Consider the following 14,502-nt stretch of genomic DNA (forward strand, 5'->3'; position numbering starts at 1 on the left):
AGGGCATGGGTTCAATCCCTGGTCAGGGAACTAATATCCTACATGGCACACAGTGTTGCCAGAAAGTTAAAAAAACAAAAACAAAACCCAAAACTGATTTGAAAAACACATCTGTAGCTTCCCAGTTGATGAACACATGTAGCTGCTGGGAAGATGGCTTGCCCGGAGAGCATATAGAAGGTCCATGCCACACCCTACACCAATAATACCTTACCCTATGCATCTCTTTCATTTGGCTATTTCTGAGTTGGGCCCTTTATAAGAAACCAGTAATAGTAAGCTTTTAAAAAATCACTTCTCTATAATGGGGTGACCCAACCAAGAAGCTGCTTTTGAGGAACCCCACCACCACTAGCCATCCACCTAGATGGCACGTAGGTATCTAGACAGCATGAGTGCATGCTAAGTTGCTTCAGTCATGTCTGACTCTCTGCGACCCTGTGGACTGTAGCCTGCCAGACTCCTCTGTCCATGAGATTCTCGAGGCAAGAGGACTGGACTGGGTTGCCATTTCCTTCTTCAAGGGATCTTCCCCAGACAGCATCACTGCCTCCCCCTAAACTGCAACAACACAATGCCTAAACTATACCAGGCGGGACCATGTCTTTTAGTCCTAAAGACTGTCAGAAAAGATTCTATCACTTCTCTCAGTTACAATCCCAAAAAACAATTGTCCTCAAAGTAAATAATAATTCTATTATTTGCTACCAAGCCTCACTCCACAGAAAGTTTGTCTTTTCTATACTGTTGGGTCTTAGCACAATGGACTCATCTTCCAGGAATTATAAGAGAGGTCTACTGGAAGAGTAGCTTTTCTTAATCCAAAAAGGTCTGGGTGTTCTTCACCATGTGATGTATCTGAGCTCAAAAAGAGGTAATCTTTTTGCAGTAATCTTTTTTGCAGTAATCTCCTAACAATTAAATGAATCTGTGATGACCAGTGAACAGCAGAGGACAATGTATGAACTTGCAAACCACACACATTTCCTCTCAGACAAAGAAAGCATTTATAGAAAGTCAAATATACTGATAATAACATCACATATTTATCATAGTGGTGGATGCAGGCAAAATCCCACAGAGAATGCCTTCCTCTTGGCTTGGGCCTTGGCTGCCAGCCAAAATTCACAGACTATAAACAATGAAAACCTTTCCATGAAGAAAGTCCAGAGTGGAACTCACTCGGGGTCCACAACTTTCTGAGGAAGTGCTCAAGCCATAAGTCAAAGTAACATTTTCATCAGCCCAAGGTGGCAGGCAGGATAAATGACCTGGCCATGAATGCACACGTTGAGAGGGAACTGTGACAGGGGCCCTCAGGAAATACCTGAAAATTCTGACTCCCATCTCCGTGGGTTGCACTGGAGATGAAGGCCCCATTGAACGTGCTACCCCACCGTGGGAAGTGGAGCTCCTCTGAGCCTGTCTAACTCCAGTCAAACACAACAGCTTCATTGTTGACTTTCTATAGAAATAAGGTTCTGGTTTCACGAGCAGCCTAATTCAGGGAATGAGATGCCTGGCCTTGTGTGTTATACGAAGCTAAGAAGGTTGAAGATGGCTCTAAGTTAGATCATAGGCCCTGAAGCCGAGTCATGCCCTGGTCCAGAAGATCACAGTTCTGTGATCACTGCCACTCCACGCGAGCAGATATCTACAGATTTTCCACTCTGTTTTTCCAAGGTGTTGACGTTTGCCTGCTTTTGAAGATGTAAATTTGTGATGTGTGAAATGAAAAGTCCAGTACTTGTTCCTTTGAAAACATAAAAGAAAAAAGTCACTTAAAAAAATTCTTTCCCCTTGAGGTCACTGGGTTGATTCTACCCGAGGCTGGTTGTTACCAAATTTCATTACTCAGACAATTTCTAATTATCGAGGTTTCAGTGCATTGAGAGAAGAAGGGAGAAAGGGGGGTTGAGAGGAGGCTAAGGGAAAGATAAGGGCACCAGAAGTCTCAGCAGCTGGGCCAGTTGGGGTCCAGACTCCAAAGAAGGAGTCCATTATTCCTAGGGGGCCAGAACAATGGTCTCAAGTCCATGTGGAGCCTGTGGGAATGAAACCTCCTCATTCTTTTTTCCAGTAGTGAAATATCTGCAGGGTGTGCTTAGCATAAAGGAGGAGATCTGGTCCTCTCCTCCTGCCCAGTGAATCACAGTCACTCCCTGCACAAGAGTGTTTTCACGATCCTGGTCTCCCACTGGGGACAAGTAGAAAGTCAGAGGTGATGATGAATACTTATGACTCCCAGAAGACTTGCCATCACAGAATCAGGGTTCAAAGATGACGATAACACATTAGAGTCACAGAGTCCCCAGAAAAAAGAGGTATCACTGGGAAATTTAATGGGCGTTTTTGAATCCTTAATTAGAGCTTTTCTGTGGGCAGGGATGGGTAGAGAGGGGCAAAACCATGTGAATCTGCAGATGCTGGATCCTGGGCTAGCCTCCTTTCCATTTACCAACCTCCCAGTGCCTCCATCAGAGTTGCAAATGCCAACATATTCTGGAACAGTCATTGAAAACACATAAAATATATATACCCCTAAATACCAAAGTCCTATTGAATATGTCAAGTGCCTGGCACAGTACAGAGGAGTCAGCACATGGTAGACATTATTATGACCACATAGTTGTTTGAAACTGTTCCGAGCATCTTCAACTGGACAGAGTTTCCTGAGAGAAGATACTTCTTTCTATCTCCCTGCTGCACAGAGCACAGTTCAGGAAAAACAGAGTCAATGTAGGCAGCATCCAGTATATGTTTTTCAATGAAAGAATAAATGAAAGCATGGAAGGAAAGGAAGGAAGGGAGAGAGGAAAGAAAGAGGGAAGGAAGGAAGAAAAAGAAAAAGCACTACATAGTCATTGCATGAAAAAGAGAACTTTCTTTCCTCCTGCACATCAAATCAATACTGCTGATTTTACTCCCCAACATCTTTAAAGCCATTCCTCCACTTCCTCTATTGCCACTGCCACCATCTTGTCATCCACTCCAGCCTCACCTCTTCAAGTCTGATGACCGGTCTTCCTTCCATCTGTTTCAACTCCCCTTCCAATTACACTCCACTCTGTAGTCTAAAGGATCTGTGTAAAATTCATATCAATCACCGTGTCAACCTCCTTCTTAAAACATTTCAAAGGATGAGCTGCACTTGGGACAAAGACCAATTCTTTACCATGGTGTGGCCAACTCAGCGTATGCTGAGAAGACCAGCATGGCCACAGTTGTGGCACTCTTAAAAGCAGAGCACACGAGAGGCTAATTCAGCTTCCGAGGAACAATATCCACTCCAGGGGAAGGCAGCTAGGCAGCAGCTGCTGAAGAAAGCCTGTGGCTGAGACCAAGAAGACTCAGAAATTAGAGAGAAGAAATTGTGGGCTTTAATTTCTTTGGAGTTAGGAATTCTAAGCTTTGGACTTCACTCAAGAACTTTAAGACTACCCATTTACTAATCAACAATTGCCACGTTGATAAGAAGTCCTTAGTGTCTCTTCATTAAAGCGAGTTCTCAAAGATAACTTCTGATCCTGGTCTGAGTCATTGAATGAATTTATTGTACAATTGCTGGTCCATAATGGATTCCAAGAAAGGTTTTCCACTATATCCTCTTCATTTTTTTCATCAAATATTTATTGAGTACCTACTATGCTTCAGGTACTCTCTTAGGTGATGGGGCATCAGTGGCATAAAAAAAAGAGAGGGAGAGAGAGAAAGATGTGGTTCCTTCTTCCAGGCTGGGAAGTGCTCTGAAGGAAAAGAACAGGGTGGTTTGAGAGTGTATCACATGGGACCTGACCTACCCAGAAGGGACAGAGAAAATAAGACATTCTCTCTGAGATCAGAAGGATGAATAGGAATTAACCTGACATGGCATCTGTCAGTAAAATCTTGACTAAATGGAATATTCAAGGAATAATGAATTTAGGTAAATTGAAATTTCTAGCTTTTAAAGTAAATAATTAAGTATATTGGTACTTCATTCATAAAGACTAAAATTCCAGTACTTTCATTTCTATTTTCTCATTTTACTGTTATAAACACTCACTTAAGGTGACTGAGAATGTGACTATTATTTTCTCTGGTTTTGTAGACATTTTCAGGGTTCTCCTCTTTGTCCCTCAGCCCTCATGCACACTGGCCCTGCTTCCAGCTGCCAGTTACTTTGCCTGGGCACTGTCTCTGACCACTAGCATCTGCTCCACCTGCCCATGGGGCAGTCCTGAAGGATGATGAATTCACCCTATGCTGGGAGCAACTCTGAACCCATAACTGGTGGGAGTCGGTATATGAATGACCTAGTCCTTCACCTCTTGGGCTGCACCACTTGGAGACAGGTGTTCTACTCTAGAACCTAGAGAACTCCAGAAGGATTAAGCTCTCATTGTTCAGTGATGACTGACTTCATAACATACCCTTTGGTGGCTGCTTTCCTTCCCTGTATCCTCTTTTTATTCCTCTGTAGATGTTTTCTCAGATCACTTCTCTAATGGTTAATTTTATATGTCAACTTGGCTAGGCCATGGTGCTCAGTTGTTTGGTCAAACATCTCTTTACATTTTCTATGAAGGTATTATTTAGATGTAACTAACATTTAACTCAGTAGACCTTGAGTAAAGCATATTGCACCCCTCCATGTTGGTGGGCCTTATTCAATCAGTTGAAGGTGTTAAGAATAAAGGATTGAGGTTCCCCTAAGGAGTAAGGAACTCTGCTCTGGATGGCCTTCAGACTTGAGTTCCAACAAAAATACTTCCCTGCATTTCTGACCTGCTGTCCTGTCCTGCAGATTTCTGACTTTCCAGCCCCCAAATCCTTAAAATACATCATAAATCTGTAGCTATATCTATACACACACACACACACAGAGACACACACACACACACACACATATTTGGATAGATAAATAGAGCTAAGTGACTTAGTGAAGCCACAAAATTTTTTGATGTAGAGCTCAGATGAGCAACCCCATCTCCTCGCTGGCATTGTTTCAACTTATGAAGATTTGGCAAATGCTTGCCTCGCCCACCTCTTCCTGTGTCCATGCAGACACTGTGAGTTGATCTTTTCCTCTGGGCCCAGTCGCATCTTCAGAAACTTCCTCAAGCTTCACTTTGGACAGCCTTTTGCAGTCGGTAGGGCCTGGTGTACAAGAAGAGACTGTTCACGGTCCCTCTTCAGACAGCATTCAGAACCTCTCTGGAACACATGGCTGTGCTTTCTGACTTTGGCAGCAGCTGGCAGAGTCTGAGTAGTTCTCCCTGCCTCTGATGCCTCATCAGCAACTTGAAACTGGAGTCAATGGTGCCTTCCAGCCCCACCCTACCCTGCCTACCCCCACCACACACTTACATGCCCATTCAAACCTACTCCATTTCCTGACATTCCCCCCTGAATACCCATGCCCAGGACACTGAACTGTGATGAAGTAACATTCCCAGAGCCCAGATGGCACTCATGGTAAAGAACCTGTCTGCCAATGCAGGAGATGCAAGAGACGCAGGTTCAACCCCTGGGTTGGGAAGATCCCCTGGAGGAGGGTATGGCAACCCACTCCAGTATTCTCGCCTGGAGAATCCCATGGACAGAGGAGCCTGGCAGGCTACAGTCCTTGGGGTCACAAAGAGTCTGACACAACTAAGTGACTTAGCATACCCAGAGCCCAGATCTGACAGTCCATCCAGAGCAGGGTTCTAGTGTGGACCTGACAGGAAGAGGTGGTACTGTACACTGATGGGCTGAGAAAAGCAACTCAGGAAGGAACAAACAACACAGGGAGTTATTTCCAAGGTTCCCCCTCCTGTGGCCTTTAGGAGAGCTAAGAAAAGAACAAACTAGTATCACAGAGCTGATCCTGTTCTTCTCAAGTCCTCACTCATGAGCCTAGAGCTTGTTCAAATATTCGCCCAAGTGCTTACAGATGCTGCAACTTCTCTTGTCATGGACTCTAAGGCCACAGATTTGGGCAAGAGGATTCACAAGATAAACTCAGCAGAGATGGCAAACCCTAGGGAGTTAAGAGCAGCAAAACAAAGGGGGCTGGTGCAGGGACCCCTGGCCCAGCTGAGAATCTTCTGACTGCCCCCGGAGACAAGACTTCTCACGTGGTCTGGGCCACTCCTGGAAGATGCAGGTAGGTGTGGAAACAGCTGGCCCCTCCCCCATCCAAGCTGTAGGTGGGCAGCACACACAGCTGCAGCACATAAAGAGGAAAAGAAGACAATGAAAGGGCTCTAGCGGCAGGTCGAGGGGGACATGATGATGAGGACAGCAGGAACTTTCCATGAGAGGAAATACTTTAGCAAACAAGGCCGAGCCTCTGAGCCCTACTGCCCCCTGTCTGACCTGCTTTGGTCAGCACCAGTTGAGGGTCCCTGTTCCCAGTGGGAAAACCATTCAGCTGTTCTCCTACGTGGGTACATATACATAGTTTGTCAAGGTCACATTGATGAGACCATGAGCAGTGAACCAAAAGCCACCTGGATCAAAGATTAGGAAACCAGGGTCCAAGTGTCAGCATGGCCACCGACCCCCAAGCTGACACACACGGTGTCAAGGACTCTCCACATGCTGGGTGATGTCACAGTAGCAGAACCTCTCTAAGGCTTTGGGTTTGGAAAGTCTGTACAGATCAGTGGTCTGAGCAAATCCTGGAAACAACCCAGTAAGACAGGCAGATGTATCATCCCATTTTACACATGAGGTGACTAAGGCTCAGAGAGGTTAATGCACTTACCTAAGGCCACACAGCTAGTTGAGGGTAGGGGAGTCAGAATTCACTCTGAAATCAGGTCTGTTCTCACCTTCCATGGTTTCTCTTATAAGCTTTCAGACAGTGATCAAAAATTGATGCAACAAATATCGAGAAAGTTTTTTCAGATTTTTCTGTTACATCTTATGGAAAAACCCAAACAAACTTCTTGGCCAACCCAGTACTCCTCAAGACCCTCGAGGCCCTGATCTGAGTGCTGACTGTGAGAAGGCATGGTAAAGGAGATACCACAAGGTCTCTGTTTTCTGGATCTGATATTCCAGTGAGGGAAACGTACAATGACCCATTCGTGAGAACAAAACAAGTTCAAAAATAGCAAAGCCAAGTAAGACAAGAGAAATCTGTAGCAGCAGGTCTGAAGACTGGATAGGCAGGGAAGCAGGCAATTGGGCTGTCCAGATCAGGGGCTGGCCTCAGGAGGTGAGGAACTACAAGGTAACCCCATGACCCCACCTCTTCTACCAGAAAGCCTCTCCCAGGCTGGGAGCCCATCCTGGAAGTGCCCCTCAAGCTGCAGGCTGACATGGTGTCAGGCCAGTGCTGGACCCTGTGGCCCCAGGAAGTCAGAAAATGTGTGTGTGTGTGTGTGTGTGTGTGTGTGTATGAGAGAGAGAGAGAGTTTGGCTTGAGGCTAAATTCATCCAACCCTAGTTTATAAAGAAAGAAGGAAAATAAACCCCAGAGATCATGTTGTTGCTCATAGTAAACACAGCTCTTGTGGGGAGAAGAGCTGGCCTTGCACAGGACTCTTGAGGGTGACAGCTGGGCAGGATCAGCCCCAGATGGGGTGACCCAGGCCCAGAAAGGAGATCTGTTCCAGGTCACCCCATGAGTCATGGGCAGGGTCAGGGTCAGGGTTTCAGTGTCAGTCCTGGGAGGGTAGAAATGGAAACACAATCCCTGACCTCCAGGCAAACAATGAAGAAATGTTTCAAAGAATTGCCATCGACCTTAATACTTAGAGTAATTTTATTACCTAGCTATTTTTTTTTGCAAAAGTATCCTCTGACCAGAGACCCCCGTCCCTCTTACTATTCCTATGCCAGCAGTCACAGCTTGGAATGCACAGATTTCTCACTTTCAAGAGGGTCCCTGATCTCATGCAGCTTGGAAAAAGAGGCCAGATACTGCCAGGAGTTGGGCGATGGGGAGGGAGGGTGTCACACGTTGGAGGGGGAATAGCTTGCACAAGGTCATTCAGCCTCCACGTGGTGGAATGGGATCAACCCTGACCTGTGTGGGCTCTTCTGGACCTTCCCAGGGTTTTTGCTTAGACATCTAAAGGCTCAAGCTGACCCAAAGAGGGGTCCAGAGACGGGGTGCTGCTTGGGAATCTGATTTACTTGCCAAAATCAGAAGACAAAAATTCTGTGGTGGTGCATCCCCACTGAGTCCTGGACCCCTCCAGTCAGATGGGAGAGCCTTGTGAAGAGTCTGGAGATGTGAGCAGGAATGTGTTGGGACCCCGTGATCTCAGGAGCCCCACGTTCAAAATGCCTGCTGTTGCCGCCTGTAATACCAGGCAAATGCCTCTTGGCAGGTTTCGCCTCCTTCTCAGGCCACCCAGGTTTAAATCAGTGCTGCTTCTTCCACTGTGGGGTGCCCATGCCAGAGGCAGGGCCTGTAGCAGTGCATCCTGTGTGCACAGGGCCTCCCGGAGCCATAACCGGGTGATCAATGGTTGAACTTGGTTGAGCTCAGAAAAAAGTCCCCTGAAACTGGTATCTCTGTGTAGGTGTTAAATCGAGAGCAGTAAACAAAAAGGGAAAAGTCAAACAATACCTCTAGTTGTTTCTGCTAATTGAGACTCCCATCTGCTAGGTGGGTCTAAGAACCTGTATGTTCTCTGAATGAACACGTGGTGCTTATCACTGCCCAGCTTGGACTAGAGCTCTCAGTGCCTGGTTTCAGCCCTAACTACTCCAAGGCTCTAAGTCCCCTCAGGGCAGTTCACTGCTACCCTACCCAAGTCATCCTGCCAGCGGAGGGTGGGCAGAATGGGCAAATCATAATCCCAGATCCCCAGTTAAATTGGAATTTCTGGTGAACAACAAATCATTGTTTAGTTAAGCATGACCCATGTGACATGTGGGACGTACTGATAGTAAGCTACGTATTCACTGTTCGTCTGAAATTCATATTTAACCGGGCATCTTGGATTTTATCAGGCAGTGCTACTCCCACAGCCCACTTCGTGGCTGGCACCTGCCGCCAAACTGGTTGCTGGAGAAACAGTAAAATATCCTGCTTTGCAAAAGTACTGGGGGATAAAATACTACAGGCTGCAGCCGCGGTTTTTCTTCCCCTTGTGTCGTTTCTGGAGGGCGTTTTCACCATACAGAAAGCCTGCATCTCGTGGGATGCAGATGATACCCAGTCCCAGAGGGGGAAAATAAGTTAGAAAGTAGCTAGAAAACAACCCCAGGGAAGCTGAGACCCGCGCTTCATCTGCCGAGTCTTTTCTTCTCGTTAATTCATAACACCATCTTTTAAATCCTGGACTAGAATTCAAGAACTGTTGGTGCGTGAGTGTGCCAGTCCTCCTAAGGGACTCTCGCTCCGCCAACTGGGCGCCCTCCGCGCGTTCTTGGTGCCACAGTGGCCTCCAGTGGTCGATCGAGAAACCGCAGTCGGTCTCCGCCGCCGGCCAAAACGCGAGGCCGGCCTCGCAAGTGCTATAGGCGAGACACCTCCGGGCCCGGGATGCGTGGGAGGATCTCAGCCGAAAGGCATAAATCCAAGTGCGCCACGTGGAAATAAAGCTCTTGCCTGTGGCTGTGAAGCTCCAACCAGACCAAGGTTATATTTCATCTTGCGTGCCAATGTGGAACGCGTCTGCTGACCCAGTTTTACAGTCGTTCTCTTCCAAATGGACTCGGCTTTGTGAATCTTCTTTAACTATCAAGTCCTGATGATGGAAACGTCAAAAAAATCATTTAAATAGAGAGAAGACTGGCCTCGGAATTGATTCTTATTCTACCAGTTGGTGATACTTAAAGGGCTAGCTGGAGGATGTGGGCAAAGTAAAACCACTGGAATGAGGACTCCCACCCCCACCCCTTGCCTCTTACCTCCAACCTAGCAACAGTCTCGCTTCATTTCCGAGCAAGGGCTGCACCGGCCGATCCATTATTGAAAACACACGACTCCCAGAACCTTGTTCATTTTCATATATGCAGCTCGGGGCAAAAGGTTCTCTGCTGCAGCTTCCCTTTGATTTGAAAGCAATACAAAGAATAAAGGGAAATGAAAAATATGGCCATAGAGGGGCTGGCTCTTGATCCTGAAACACACACAGGCACACATACACGTGAATCTTCCAGGCACATACAAAGGCACTTTTCCGAATGGGTGGTCACCCGCCTTTCCCCTTTCACAGTATGATATTCTGGCAGCGCCACAGCTTTGAGCCGGCTCGTTTGCACACCATTTCAGCTGAAATCTACCTCCTGTGTGGGGAGACCCAAGGAGAGGAGCTGATGCCCTTGCAGCAGCCCCTGCAGGGGGCCAAGGAGAACTGAATTACAGGTGGTGGGAGAAGTGTGTGAACCTGGGTCTGAGGCCTGCCCCCTGGGGCACCTGCAAGTCCTTGGCCCAGAGGCTGCCGGGCTCTGCGCTTCAGCTTCCCCTCGTGGAATAACGAGCTGCGTGGGCGTCCTCCCAAGTCTAGTCTCTCTCAATGCACTGGAGCCTTTGTGCGTGGGTGCCTGCTCAGTTGCTCAGTCCTGTTGGACTCTTTGGGCTCCTCTGTCCATGAGGTTATTCTGGCAAGAATATTGGACTGGGTTGCCATTTCCTGCTCCAGGGGATCTTTCCTACCCAGGGACTGAACCCGCGTCTCCTGCGTCTCCCACACTGCAAGAGGATCCTTTACCACCTGAGGAGCTCCAAGATGCGTTTAGTCTTCTTCAAATTGTTTTTAATTCCTTTAGTTCATTCATTTCACAAACATCAGTTCAGTTCAGTAGCTCAGCCGTGTCCAACTCTGCAACCCCATGAACCACAGCATGCCAGGCCTCCCTGTCCATCACCAATTCCCAGAGTCCACCCAAACCCATGTCCATTGAGTTGGTGATGCCATCCAACCATCTCATTCTCTGTCATCCCCTTCTCCTCCTGCCCTCAATCTTTCCCAGCATCAGGGTCTTTACAAATGAGTCAGCTTTTTGCATCAGGTGGCCAAAATATTGGAGTTTCAGCTTCAACATCAGTCCTTCAAATGAACACCCAGGACTGAACTCCTCTAGGATGAACTGGTTGGATCTCCTTGCAGTCCAAGGGACTCTCAAGAGACTTCTCCAATACCACAATTCAAAAGCATCAATTCTTCGGTACTCAGCTTTCTTTATAGTCCAACTCTCATATCCATACATGACCACTGGAAAAACCATAGCCTTGACTAGATGGACCTTTGTTGACAAAGTAATGTCTCTGCTCTTGAATATGCGGTCTAGGTTGGTCATAACTTTCCTTCCCAGGAGTAAGCATCTTTTAATTTCATTCCAATCCCAAAGAAAGGCAATGCCAAACAATGCTCAAATTACTGCACAATTGCACTCATCTCACACGCTAGTAAAGTAATGCTCAAAATTCTCCAAATCAGGCTTCAGCAATATGTGCACTGTGAACTTCCAGATGTTCAAGCTGGTTTTAGAAAAGGCAGAGAAACCAGAGATCAAATTGCCAACATCCGCTGGATCATCGAAAAAGCAAGAGTTTCAGAAAACATCTATTTCTGCTTCATTGACTATGCCAAAGCCTTTGACTGTGTGGATCACAATAAACTGTGGAAAATTCTGAAAGAGATGGGAATTCACAAACATGAGTGTGCCTAAAGTGTGCCAGGCTCTGGGTTAGAGGCTTAACATAGGGAAATGAATAGGGAATGCCCCTTTCCTGAGAACAAGGTCATTGCAAAGTGACAGAAAGTGTACCTGAGGAGAGGGATCAGCTTGGTGCACGGCCCTGCTGATGGGAGTACAAATTTGGGCCTTCCTTCAGAGGCCAGTTTGGCATCAGCTTCCAGATTGTCACATGCATACCTTATATGAGTCAGGAGTCCTGGTTACTTGAAAGCAGAAAAGATGCTGGCTTTTTTTTCCCTTAAGGCTATGGAGTAACTCACAGGGCCCTAGGGGAGGCTGCAGTCTCAGGCTCAGGTAGGCACATAGGTGAGCAGGCAGCTGCCACGACCATAGCTGAAATCGCACTATGAAGTATTCAGGCACTGGTGGCTGCCACTTGCCTGCTGTGGGTGCAGAGCCTGTGTGTTGTGCCACCATCACCTCCTACGGCCAAATGAGGGGGAGGGGGTCTGCCTAGCTGGGTGGACGTCACACATCTGCTCTCTAGACACAAGGGAGCCACAGGGAAGGTGGGCATCCAACATTTTGTGCCTCCACAATGGCAAGTGGGCTATGCCTTCCACCCAAAAGTAGAGCCCCACAAGATGGTGATGTTGGTGGCCAAAATCATGACAAATGTCCTCCACACACACGTTGACCTGGAAATTCCATTTCTACATTTTAATCATTTAGAATTATCTTAATACTTTACAGGTACTCATTTATCCCACAAATATTTGTTGTATATATTACCATGTACTAGGCACCGTGAGATAAGAGTGCAAAAATGGACACTCTGTGCCCCCATGGAGCTTCCTGGGGAAACAGATATAAATGAAATCAGTCCCAAAGCAAGTGTGAAAGTACAAGTGAGCTGAGGGCTATGAAGGAGTCGGGTGGGCATGATGCCACCTGGCCCAGTCAGAGGCAGCAGGGAAGAAGGCTCTTGGGAGGTGAGGGTCCAGCTGGCCCTAAAGAAAGAGGAGGAGGCATCAGGACCTGGAGGCCTGTCTGTAGGGACAAAACCATGAAGGACCTACAGAAAGGCCAGGTTAAATCATTTTCTGCTTGCCCTCATTTCACTGGGAAGCCATTGACACATTTGGAGGTGGTGGTGGTGGTTTAGTCACTAAGTCATGTCCGACTCTTTGCAACCCTATGGATTGTACCCTGCCAGGTCCCTCTGTACATAGGATTCCCCAGGCAAGAATAGTGGGGTGAGTCTCCATGCCCTTCTCCAGGGGATCTCCCAACCCAGGGATCAAACCCAGGTCTCCTGAACTGTAGGTGGATTCTTTACCAACTGAGCCACCAGGAAAGCCTGTGAGGGATGTACAAACGGTGACATGAACAGATTTGCATTTTGCAAAGATCAGAACTGTGTGAACTGGACTGGGGTGCAGAAGGAGCAGGAAACCCAAGGAAGTGGGTATGCATCCAAATGTTTGGGGATGGCAGCACAGACAATATGAAGGTCAAGGCTGGGCAGAGCAGCAGTCTTGGTGTTAACCCTTGTAGAAATAGCCACATGGATTGGCAGTCATGAGAAAAGACACACCAAGTTTTCAGGCTTTGTCCTCAAGGAAACAGCATCACGTGCTCACATGGAAATGCGTCAGAATTGCATGTCAGAAAGTTGGGGCTAGGGAAGCCCTTAGAGATCATACAGTGTGAAAGGCAGGTTGTAAAATATGGAGAAAAATAGGATGCAGAACAAGGTCCAATCGTTGCATATGTTGTGCACAGGAAGGGCTACATTATTGTAGTGTTAGATTATAGTGTTATAATAGTGTTATAGTGTTAGATTATAGTGTTATAATAGTGTTATAGTGTTAGATTATAGTGTTATAATAGTGTTATAGTGTTAGATTATAGTGTTATAATAGTGTTATAGTGTTAGATTATAGTGTTATAATAGTGTTATAGTGTTAGATTATCTTTGCTTGGTATATTTTCTGTGATAAATATGTCAATACTTTTGCAATAAGGGAGGAATTCAATCTTATTTTTTAAAATAAATGACCTAGTATGTATATAACTCTTTTGTTATCAGAGAGGAAGCTGAGATGGGAAAATCTCTGGACAGGAAGAAAGGAGTAATCCAATTAATTACTACCATAGAAACCTTTTGTTGTTGTTTGAACATGTTCATCTGTATTTGAAAACTCCTTGCCCTCTTGAAAGATTTTTTTCAAAGCTATATGCAAAGGGCCACTCCCCTTATATAGCCAGCACACTATTTTAATAATTGAATGTGTCTTCCCCAAATCATAAAAGTTCCAGAGACAGAAGGGGTATTTGGAGTCAGCTGCGCTCCAGCAAATGATTACCTGCCAGGGTCTCTGGATCTTGGCATTCCTGCCACATGGGCCAGCTGACTTTTGTCCTGTGCATGCTTCCTATCCTCCCTGTCCTCTCACCACTCAGTGTTAGCATCTCTCCCCCAACTTGTGACAACAAAAAAGTGACTCCAGACATTGCCAAATGTCCCCAAGGGAAGAATAACTCGCATTGAGAACCACTGGCCTAAGTGTTGCTTACATACCTCAGGTGACAGAGACCTCACCACACCTATAAGCAAGCTTTTCCAACCTGGAGTTGCTGTTGGAGAGTTCAGCATTTCACTGAGCGACCATCTGTCTCCCTCCAGCTTTCCTTGGGGCCGGTAGCAACTGTGTCCAATCTCCCTTTCCTATGATGCTTCTGCAGAGATCAACATGGTGCCCTGCTCTGCTCCCCACTGCCCTCCTCCACCTGCTGCCAAATCTTTTCTCTCCCAAGTTGAGCACTCCTTCTTCAGCTGTCCCTAACAGGACAGGTTGGGTCTTCTGTGGGTCCATGACTGCGTCAGGTCCTCAGTTACATATGATGCTTCAGGTGCTGGCTGGC

Source organism: Capricornis sumatraensis, chromosome X (assembly GCF_032405125.1).
Source record: "Capricornis sumatraensis isolate serow.1 chromosome X, serow.2, whole genome shotgun sequence".
NCBI lineage: Eukaryota > Metazoa > Chordata > Mammalia > Artiodactyla > Bovidae > Capricornis > Capricornis sumatraensis.